Below are 8,735 nucleotides of genomic sequence, written 5' to 3'. Positions count from 1 at the left end.
TCGCGAAAACTTCGTGGATGCGGTAATGAATGTATCTGCGCTTGCAAATATACTGTCGTTGTGGCTTGCTGAGAACAATTGAAGAGGTCGATTATATGGAGTCTCCCTTTTTTATGATCTGGTTAAATTGGGACGCTTTTCGGGCATATATTTTGGCGGCTTTCTTACAAGGTATGCCATTAAAATTTGCACGTTCTCCTAGCTCATATAAGGGTCGGCACGGCGAAATAGTATGTCACTTCATCAACGCTACTCACTTCGGATTGATTAGCGAACTGCGACTTGGACTCGAGGAGCATTTCAGTCTCTCTCTCTCTCTCTGTCCTGACGATGAAAGTGAATACTTTTAGCAATTCGTTCTAAAATTCTTCAATGTTAGTGAAGACTAGTGGCGTTCATGCCACATATGAGCACCCTCATTAATCAAAAAGATGTTCTAAAATGTGTAAAAGTCGTCACAATTGGGAATGTTGCCATTCGCCCATGCTGGCTCAGCGACTCCTCTGCATCATTCCCCGCCGCGCCGTTGTATATAGGAGGCAGTCGGTGCTGCCTAATGACAACCAGAACAGACGGTGGAGAAGGTATTTCGCGATTCTGAGGCGTCCTGCCGGAGTCGAGTGCACGCCTATAGTTCCCCATTTTCCGTCGGTGGACCTTGGAGTCAGCGTCTGATTTTAAAGGCTGTCCGAAATATGACGGAAGTGTCTATAACACAATATCGACAACATCGAAGGCATGGAATGAAATAACAGGCTTTGCACTTGCACGTACTCTTTATTCGGTTGACCTGAGTCCGTGAAGACTATGAAACGTGGCGACGGCATAACTAAAAGTAAAACTAAATGTGGATAGTAATGGAATATTGATTATCATTAACGCAGTTTGCAATCCTACGCCGCGATGCCACACACACACTCACTTGTAACTAAACTATTTTTTATAATTCTCGACAGGCTACAAACGCCATTCTCCACAATGTTCTTCGGCTGTAGTACTCGGCGACCATTCATCTAATGTGGCGAAATCGCACTGGTCAGAAGCCAATTGATAGTTGATGAAATGTCGACATAAAGCCGCCAAAAGTGTTCAGAGCCATAGGTAATAATGTGAAAACGCGCGCGAGCGGCTGTAATCTTTCTAGATTTATTTCGGTGCATACTGCGCTCTATATTCAAAGTAAGTGATAAATATTCGTCGCGACAATACTCAGCGGAAATAACCAACAAGCGCAAGAACGTTGATCCATCCTCAGGCAAAGGATGGCGTGCGGAGGTGGTTGGCAGGGGCAAATTAGTATTGTGTTGGTTGGTGGCAATAATCAGAGAAATGCAAGTAGAAGGAAAAGGCCAACTCACTGACCGTTTTAAAGATAGCAGACTTGCAGCCAGGAGTACAAAAACTTCTTGCGCGGAAGGGAATGAGAGTGCTAGCAAAACTGGTGCCAGAGACTAAGGGAAGGATTTTTGCAGAAACAAGCGTTTAGACAATGTTACGCAAATCACAGGGGCAAGTGCGAAATAACAGGGTTGTATTGAGGAGTCAAAATTGAAAATAAGCGTTTTATTGAATGCCAATACATCCTCAAAGTGTTCGTCAGCCTCCTAAAGCGCTGGATGGATTATGTTCGCACCTTCGGTGACCATTGTCGTACACTCTAGAGCTGCACTTGCAATTTACCCCGCAGCCATCATTCTCATTCTGCCACTGTTCACACTAAAATAGAAAAGAAAAAGGAAAAAAAGAGAAAGCCGCTGTTTACTGGTTGCAAGATAAATAAATGAAAGCTATAGCATGAAAAATACAAATGAGAAACGTTTCAAATCGGGTATAAAGACTGACATCTGTTTGTTAGCAGGCAAATAGAGCAGGTGCGCCACACACAGAAAATGTTTTGAATGCACCGCAATTATAAGTACCCGGCCCATACGTGCGATGTCTCGGGTGAGAAAGCTCCTCAAGAGCAACATCAAATCACGTGAAAAAGATTACATAAAGCTTCAGAACTATACAATTGCAATGCGAAGCCCATGTGCCTTTTACCATGATAGACAGAGTTAACAGTTTCGGACTTAGATGGTCATTGGCTGCTTTTATGTAGATGAGGAACCCGTGAAACAGGTTCTATACATGCCAAAGGAAGCACTTAAATGATTCGAAACGACTATCCAGTGATGTACCGCGTTATATTTTGAAGTATATTATAAGAATCAGTGTACCGAGAAGCTAAACAATTACAAAATGTAAACACACAAAATAGTAACAACGAAGAATTGTATATAAAAAAAGCTCTGGAGCAAGGTTAGACGTACGAGGCTGGCGCACGCGCGTTAGTCAAATGTAAAACAACGTACCTAACGAAGATATCGTCAGGTCGTATATTTGATTTTAATTATGATTTACGTTAACATATTATAACTGATACAAAAAATATTGCAAAATAGGTAATACTGTCTGTAGTGGCAGCGCAGAAAAGAGAATTATTTCCAGAAGGTTAAGGAATTGGGAAAATTTGCAGATTTCTAGATATAATACAAAATAGAACCTGCGAGATGAAAATACCAATGGCAAATTTGAATTTTCCTTCATCTTTATTCATCCATACACACTTTAGTGGGACAGCTTGACAGCCTTTTAAAAAGGCTCTGTCACACACACACACACACACACACACACACACACACACACACACACACACACACACACACACACACACACACACACACACACACACACACACACACACACACACACACACACACACACACACACACACACACACACACACACACACACACACACACACACACACACACACACACACACACACACACACACACACACACACACACACACACACACACACACACACACACACACACACACACACACACACACACACACACACACACACACACACACACACACACACACACACACACACACACACACACACACACACACACACACACACACACACACACACACACACACACACACACACACACACACACACACACACACACACACACACACACACACACACACACACACACACACACACACACACACACACACACACACACACACACACACACACACACACACACACACACACACACACACACACACACACACACACACACACACACACACACACACACACACACACACACACACACACACACACACACACACACACACACACACACACACACACACACACACACACACACACACACACACACACACACACACACACACACACACACACACACACACACACACACACACACACACACACACACACACACACACACACACACACACACACACACACACACACACACACACACACACACACACACACACACACACACACACACACACACACACACACACACACACACACACACACACACACACACACACACACACACACACACACACACACACACACACACACACACACACACACACACACACACACACACACACACACACACACACACACACACACACACACACACACACACACACACACACACACACACACACACACACACACACACACACACACACACACACACACACACACACACACACACACACACACACACACACACACACACACACACACACACACACACACACACACACACACACACACACACACACACACACATTAGGCATATCAACCGTTTTCAAGGCAGCTGATTATATTCAGAGTCACATTAACAAAACTTAAAACATACTTATTTCGATATTTCGGTCGCAGCAAGACCTTTCTCGAAAATGGTTGTACTGTGCACTCAGTTCTTAAAGGTTTTACAATGACAGTGACACAAGGCAGAGAAGAAGGAAGTGGCGGGAAAAATTGATGAGAGGGGCGGAAAAAAAAAACAAAAAAAAACCGTAGGGGCATTTCGCTGCCACGCGAACACAAAAAAGGGGGGACCACAACAAAGAAGCGGATGCGCGCTCAAAAAGGGGGGAAACGAGCAATCAACAACCAGGGTGGGTGGTCAACAACCCAAGAGGGAGATGGGGCGTCTCCATGGGTGCACACATCACACCAAGCTTTGACTCTTGTAGTGAACCTTTAAGTTATGTTTAGTCAGCACTCATCAACTAAAATTTTACTCCACACAGAAAAAGCATGCATACCTGTTGTGCACAATGCGAAGGCGGTGGACCACCAGCGCTCCTGAAATAAAATTTAAAATTGGGATCATTGCAAGCGGAAACCTTCAGGTAAAAAATAAATTTATTTTAACGGCTCCAATAAAACTCGCCCTACATAGCCGATGACACGACAGACCACAATGGCTAAATACAAACCAAACGTCTCTTTTTGCTCACGAAAAATGAAATATTTTGCGATCATAGGCTTGACAGAAAAAAATGAAGCCCCAGAAGGAGAACGAGGTAAAAAAAAAAAAAAAAAAGCAGCAAGAGCTGAAAAGCAACGAAGCACTGAAATCATGGTGCACTATGATATCTCGCACTCGCGAAGGCCTGAAATATTTGTTTGTTATTTTCCAAAGGGTCCTGACGGTGCCTCTCCCTGCGGAAAGGTCTTTGGAAAAACAGCATCAAGACAACATTTAAAGCTCATTTCGAGGCTAAAGCTAAAGACGACCTCTTTTGCCTCTCTTTAGCTACGGTTTCCCAGTTAGTCTCTCTAGCTGGAGGTTTAACATGCGCCTTGGTGTTCAGCATGCTAGGCATTTTGTGTTATATTGGGAGATTTTAAAGGCAAATATACGGTACTCTTTCTTTTGCGCAGGGCACCATTAGGCAACACAAATCGTTGTCTTAATGGCCTTATTTCGATAATATCTCTAATATCCAGAACAGATTACCATTTTACAATGTAGAAGCGTGAAAATAACCCTATATGGTGCGAACGAATCTTGATTATCTTGTGCTATCATCTCGATGTTTTTGTCTCAACTCCAATTTTTGGGGAAGTAACTTCTAAAATGTGAGGTAATAATAAAATATATTGAGAGGCTGTTCTAAAAATATTGATGGCAGGGGTCCAGGGCAGCGAAGTTCAGAAAAATGTTGGTTTTAAAGTTTCTGCTAATGCATGAAGGTTTTAGAAGTGCGATCAAAATCACTGGTTTGCTCTTTCGAATTTAATGTCGGCAAATGCTAGCGCTCAGAAAGGCGATCTGTGGGTTATGGTCTGGTTATGATGAAATCATGCGAAAGGTAAACAAAAAATGTAAAAAGTAAAAAGTTTTTTTTTTTTCATATTCTCTAGCTGTGCTTGCTGACAGCATTGTACAGGTGTCCTTTAAAAGTTGGGCCATTGCTGATACTTTAAGCTGCCTATGTACAGCAATTTATTATTATCCTGAGAGGCATGCGCAGTTCAATAAATTTCACGAATTCGCAAAGCTTAGATGGGCGCATTCTATATGATACATTTGTCTCGAAAAATATTGCTGTACTGATACTTTGTAAAAAATATTAGTAACAAACTTCTCTTTTGCAGTTAAACATCCATAATGCCATAAAATTCACATGGTTTATTTCTGTGCCATAGAGTGAAAACATTGCTTACCTACATACCCTTTCACTAAAAAAAAGATTGCATTCCTATTAAAGGATTACGAAGTGCTAGGGAACCTATAGATTACACGTTTGGGTAGCCGAAGGGTCTAATCGTGTTTTTATTTATTTTGTAACTTTCAATTTTGTTAGTAACTCTGCAACAAACGCGGCACACTGGCACTTCCTCCATAGCATTCTATATATAATGAGCTAACTCGCTCGCAGAGCAATTCAGTTGAATATAGTACCATCCTTTCCCGCCAACCCTGGCTATGCAGGTAAACTATACTCCTTAACTGGGAAAGAATGCTTACACACAAGTTGCAAAGACAGCCAGGGCAAAGCACACGAGGATCGCAGTGCACTTCATCTCATGGGCTCGAAACATCCTCATCCGTGGGCGATTGTAATGACGAGCTAGAGTGACTGTTCGATGTAGCACATGTTCGCTATTTATATCCGCTGAATGCACCTTCGTCAGAGGGCTCTGCCTTACACTGTTCTTGACTTGCACAGGGGCGAACCAGGTTGCAAAAAAAACATGTTGATATTTTTTCACAATAAATATTAAAAACAACAAAGAAGATTCAAGACTTCATGACGGGAAATTGGCTGTTTGTTGATCGCACCTCCCCAGCTGGTAGCTTTCAAACCATTTTTAATTTATTAGATCCGGTACGCGTTCACACATTGTCCTTACATTTGAGCGAAACATTGTGTTTACTACTCAGCTATATATGACCTAAAATGTGTTAAAAACATTATCGTTCTCCAATATTGAAGATATTTTGCTGCATAGATTTTTACATATTGTCTCCAAGTTGCCTCACGACACGGTAATTTCTCGATCTGCATATTTCCTCTGTCACTCTCTTTTGCGCTAATATTGATATTTAAGTTCGACGAATATTCAAATTGAACTGATTGCGAAGTTTATCAAGAGATTAGAGATTAATGCAGGAGAATACACTCGTCACGAAGTGTTCAAAAATAAAATGCTGTGCAGCTCCAGTTATTTTCAAGTATTGCTTTAATAAACTATTAGCCGCATAGGGCTGACAATGACGCGCAGGGTATTTTAACAGATTTTCATCTTTTATAACACAATCGGACATCATTCAACGAGGCAAACAATGCTCAAGCCGTATTCCTTCAACTACTTTGTATTTTTTTGCATAACCATGTGCTTATACGCAAAGAGAAGAGCAGTGGAATAAAAATGTCTAAATGAAACCAACACAGGTAGACCAAGCTTTGATGTGAAAATAATTTAGGTTAAGAAGGAAGCATTATAAAAAGTTCAGGGCATTTAAGGGTTCAGGTCTGAAATATGCATATGTACTATGTCACATAAATTATTAGACGGTAGTGGTGCCTTTGGTGGTTTAATATGTACTAATTCTTTACAACTAATCAGCGCTTTTATATTTTGCCTGAATGGAAGTGTGGGCGCCATGGACGGAATTTATTTCCGCCTACCCGGGCTGAAATGAGACGCTGTAGTCAGCAACTCTTGATGGGGGTGCCATTGGAAGTGGTATCGGCGTAGAAGATACGAGAGAATCATGCTGTAAATTCTTCCGGAGGGGTGGTGGTGATGAAAACAGGCGGTAGAAGACCGAAGTAGTTTATACAATAATTTACAAAGTTACTTTAAAATTTTGAAAAAAAGGGGTGATAAACCGCGGTTGGCCTGGCCGACCGCTTTCCCCCCAACCGCTTTTCCCAACACAATATTTCGCCGCACCATGCGCAAATGAGACTGAAACGAAGCGGTTTCCTAGATCGCCTTGTCCTAGTAGGGTCTCCACTATCGCTTTCTTCAATTTTTAAGCCAAAAAATCTAACGTCTCATGGGGTGTCCGGCGTCCATAATGTCCAACTATAGATGTAAATCATCCTGACAGCCACGCTGGGCACGTTCTTGGCTTTCCTTGTCTAGCGTCATGCCAGTGCGGTTGCAATGAGATAGTGATCAATATTGATTGTTAGCGGCCGGTAGTGATAGTGATAGTGATGATAAAAATGACAGAGATGATAATGACGGCATCACCTGGTGAACATGGTGCCGTCACATCCGGTCATGACGTCACGACTCGTCATGCCATCAACAAGCGGTTCACGCTCTCCTGGGTTGGTTGGTTGTACAGCTTTTAATTCCATCGGAAACGGGGAGTCGTGCGCCCGCGGATTAGAGGCTGGCAGGTAGCCCTTGGCTTGCTGCGGCCTCTTCCGCCAGATGGACGGTGCGGTGCTGGATCGCAGGGTCCACGCTTCGCAGCAGGGTATCCCAGGCTTCTCTACTTGTAATATTTTGCCCTATCCCTGGGCACTCCCAAATTATGTGGTTGAGGGTCCCTCTCGCCCCACAGTGTTTGCAGAGATCATTGTCCCTAAGGCCTGGTAACGTGTGGAACGCCCAGACCGGGTTCATGAACGTATTAGTTTGTAGCCGCCTCCACGCGACAGCTTCTCTATTATTTAGTCTAACATCTGGCGGGGGTACCAGTCTACGTCCCAATTTATAATGGTCGATAATTTCCCCGTAATTTTGCAGACGCTCGTCGTATGCCCAGTGTTCGGGGGGCTCGACGGCTACCCGGAAATGGAGAGTTCGGGTTAACTCGTGAGCCGCCTTGTTACCAGGGACGGCAGCGTGAGCGGGTGTCCAAATTAACTTAATTTTCCTATTTATCGTTCTTTGGATGAGGATTTTGGCCGCCTCCGGCGATATCCTCCCCTTCCCAAAATTTTGAATGGCAGTTTTGCTGTCGCTAATTGGCCCACAGGTTGACGTCGTCCGCGTACATGCTGAATTTCAAGTTTTCCATTTTCCCCAGTTCTGCCTCGACTGAACGCCTCCTCGAAATGGGGGTGCACAACAACTGGACGGAACTAGCGGAGGCTGTGCGCATAACGCAACTAGAACGATTGAGCAGAGCCACCACGGGCAGAACCATCCTCGGCTGGGTGGGACTGCAGTCAGATAGAGGAAGAAGCCACAAAGTGGACATTCCACGAAAGTGTCGCGAATATATAATAGTGCCCCACTACCTAAAAACATGCACCCTACGTACAACAAGGAGACGAGACAAAAGAGGGTCGAGACTCTCGCAAAGAAAGCGGGGAAAATGAAGCCGGGGGAGGTCGCCTACGTGTACGCGGCTAGC

General features: G+C 43.5%; 1 long non-coding RNA gene across 1 annotated transcript; it reads right to left on the bottom strand.

Annotated features, from left to right (window-relative positions):
• Window positions 1–1,564: 1,564 nt before the first annotated feature.
• Window positions 1,565–5,980, bottom strand: LOC146181691 (uncharacterized). The gene is made up of 3 exons (XR_014700013.1): window positions 5,880–5,980; window positions 4,168–4,207; window positions 1,565–1,716 (listed from the first exon to the last, which is right to left on the bottom strand). It is a non-coding gene; the product is annotated as an uncharacterized LOC146181691 (long non-coding RNA).
• Between the last annotated feature and the right edge of the window lie 2,755 nt (window positions 5,981–8,735).

This window comes from Amblyomma maculatum, chromosome 8 (genome assembly GCF_055883805.1).
Source record: "Amblyomma maculatum isolate TAMU_Amacu chromosome 8, ASM5588380v1, whole genome shotgun sequence".
Lineage (NCBI taxonomy): Eukaryota > Metazoa > Arthropoda > Arachnida > Ixodida > Ixodidae > Amblyomma > Amblyomma maculatum.
This window is presented reverse-complemented; position numbering and strand designations above follow the sequence as displayed.